The following is a 2,659-nucleotide window of genomic DNA, read 5'->3' as shown; positions in this document are numbered from 1 at the left end:
AAAAAAAAAAAAAAAAAAAAAAAAAAAAAAAAAAAAAAAAAAAAAAAAAAAAAAAAAAAAAAAAAAAAAAAGGGTGCTTTCATTAGGATCTTTCTAACATGGAAAAAATACAGCCATTGTACATTAAAACACAATCCAATTTGGGTACTCTTCAGATTTTCTTAATTCTCCACCTGATTAAGACTAGGCCACCATCTTCTCTGGCAACCCAACCTACAGCCACTGCCATCTTCCTAACTAGCAGCCCCCCAAACTGCACTAAAACTGCGATTAACAAAACCGAAAATAACATGTTTTTGACCTTTCTTCCTAGAAGTCAAAGGGCTCTTCGGATAGAAAAGGTCAGGAGGTTCTGCATCAGGCTTGCTTTCACACTCACTATTAGTGGAAGAGCTGTGAAATCTACCCATCGCACACCTGTATTGAGTGTTTCAGTATACTTACCCATCACCACACAAAAGTTAGAGTAAATTAACAAGTCATTCTGGCCCAAGCCCCTCAAAACGAAGGCAAATTTGGTGAACCAAGGTCCTTCACTGCCTGTGGTAATAACCTCAGTTCACTGAAGTCCTTTCCTGAAGAACCACATTAATCTCCTGATTCAAGAGGCACCTCTGGCCAGCACAGAGCAAGAAGGAAAGCATAACTTCAGGGTAGGGGGCTGCACATGGAATTTAGAAGTTGTGATTTAGCCTACAGCAAAAGATGGCGGCATTGCTAACATTTAGAGCTGGAAAGAGCATTGCCTGGACCACACTACTGGAGCATCTTTACTAACGCAGCTTAACAGCAGTTGCCCAGATGTCGTCGCTGGATAGCGGTGGAAAGACCCATCCTTGGTGAACGAAGTTGCCTTTGGGATGATCGGATGGCACCAGGCACTGATCCCAATCATGCCTGATCTGGATGAGTGCTGGCAGGGAGTGTTCAGCTTGGAGGTAAAACTGCCAGAAAGGCTCCAAGAGGTGAGCACGTGGGAACTCGTCTGGATCCCCAAACTCTGACTCCATTTCACGTTTCTGAAGTAAAATTTTTCTTTTGTTTCTTTTTGAATTCCCTTTTCCTCTCTTCCTCTTGTTCTCCTTCCAGCATAACTCTGAGGGCTCTCTTCAGCTTCATATAGTTCAGAGCGCTTTTTCATGAGTTTTCTCAGTCGCTGAAGATGATGCTCAAAAGTCTCATCTGCTGAGGCTGGAGGACAGATCCCTTTCCTCACTGCAGCCTCTTTCTTCAGTTTCCTCAGCTTCTCCAAAGCCCGAAGAATGTCCACCATTCTTTTGGTATCGCTTGTTTTTTCCCCACTTCAGACAGTAGGCCATCAGCGGCTGCTTGGACTTCCTGCTCTCGCTTCTTCTCCACCTCCTGCACACACTTGACCCTCCAGCGGTCAATCTCCTGCTAGCGTTCCACCGCCGGCTCGGCCTCTGCCTCCCGCTCGGCCTTGCGTTCCCGAGTCCCCTCCAAAGGGAGCCTGGGTAAACGGCTGTAGCCGCTCGGCCACTTCCGTAGGCCTTCGGCTTCGGCCTCGCGCAGGGTCTGGATCAGGCTGTGAAGCCGCCACACCAGGCCCAGAGACCCGCGCGGCCGCGCGCACACTTCGCCAAGGCTGGGCGCAGCGTGCGTGCCCTTGGTCACCGGACAGCCCGCCCGTCGCGGCGTCCAGAACACCGCCTCCAGGCACCGCCAGTCGCTGGAGGGTCGCATCCCAAGCAAGTAGGCGGGCGGCGGCGCATCAGACCAGAGCGGGCTTCAAGGCAGCGCGGGGCCCGGAGTCTGCGACCACGGTAGCTAGCCGGCGTCGGTCCCTGGGAAGGGCCGGCACTGGGACGGCAGCGGAGGCGGTGGCACCGGCTATTAGGTGCCAGCGCCGCCACCGCCGCCGCACGAGACTTCCGCGGAGGCTCGGAGCTGCAGAGCCAGCGGAGGCTGAAGGAAGGGGACGGAGGCTCCCGGAAAAGGGCCGGGCTGCTGGGGGAGACGCGGCGGGAAAGCCGGGGAGAGTAGCAGCGGTGGCTGACCGCCGAAAGGAGTGGGAAGTGGCGGCTGCGTGCTTGGGTGGGCCTGGCCGAAGAAGGGCAGCAACGCCACGTTCGCGAGGGAGATGCTGTGGGAAGTGACAGGAATCTGAGCGGTTCCTCAGGAGAATTTTTCCGGCGGAAGTGACGTCTTACGGCGCGCCCTGCCGGTAGACTCGCCCCTTCGGAAGACTAGGTACGTAGGTGGCCGTCGTTCAACCTTCGATCGTTCTGTTCGTAAATACTGTTCTTACTGAGCATGCCGGATGCAGAGCTACCCGCTGCTCATACAGTGAGACTGAGATATACAGATCTTCTCTTCTTGGAACGTCTTGTCTAGTATAACATAGTAATCAAGTAATCATGGTGAGTATCTTCGAGAGGTTGGAGGTTATCCTAAGGAACTGCGGCTGCAGCTGAGATAGTTCCACATGGCTGAGGAGGCCTCACATCGTTGCGGAATGCAGAGCGTATAGCCTGCAGTGAACGACGAGAGAGCAATCCTGGTAATTCTTTTTTTTTTTTTTTAAATATATATTTTATTGCGTTTTAGGTTTTGGGGTACATGTGAAGAACATGCAAAATTGTTGCATAGGTACACACGTGGCAGTGTGATTTGCTGCCTTCCTCCCCATCACCTACAT

The 2,659-nt window shown here is 51.9% G+C and overlaps 1 protein-coding gene and 1 pseudogene across 2 annotated transcripts in view; one reads left to right on the top strand and one right to left on the bottom strand.

Annotated features, from left to right (window-relative positions):
- Positions 1 to 2,659, top strand: part of LOC108282135 (leukocyte immunoglobulin-like receptor subfamily B member 1) — a 59,402-nt gene that overhangs the window by 28,086 nt on the left and 28,657 nt on the right. The window contains exon 17 of one of the 2 annotated variants that reach the window (XR_005195353.1): positions 783 to 798. The exons of the other annotated variant lie outside the window; for it this stretch is intronic. The gene's annotated coding sequence lies outside the window, so the exon portion shown is untranslated. Of the gene's footprint in view, positions 1 to 782; positions 799 to 2,659 lie in introns of those variants that run through there. 2 annotated transcript variants of the gene reach the window in all.
- On the bottom strand, positions 34 to 2,276 carry LOC108282172 (annotated as a pseudogene).

The sequence above is a fragment of the Cebus imitator genome, unplaced genomic scaffold, assembly GCF_001604975.1.
Source record: "Cebus imitator isolate Cc_AM_T3 unplaced genomic scaffold, Cebus_imitator-1.0 Scaffold235, whole genome shotgun sequence".
Classification (NCBI taxonomy): domain Eukaryota; kingdom Metazoa; phylum Chordata; class Mammalia; order Primates; family Cebidae; genus Cebus; species Cebus imitator.
The sequence above is the reverse complement of the archived record's forward strand: the minus strand, read 5'-3'. Positions and strand labels throughout refer to the sequence as shown.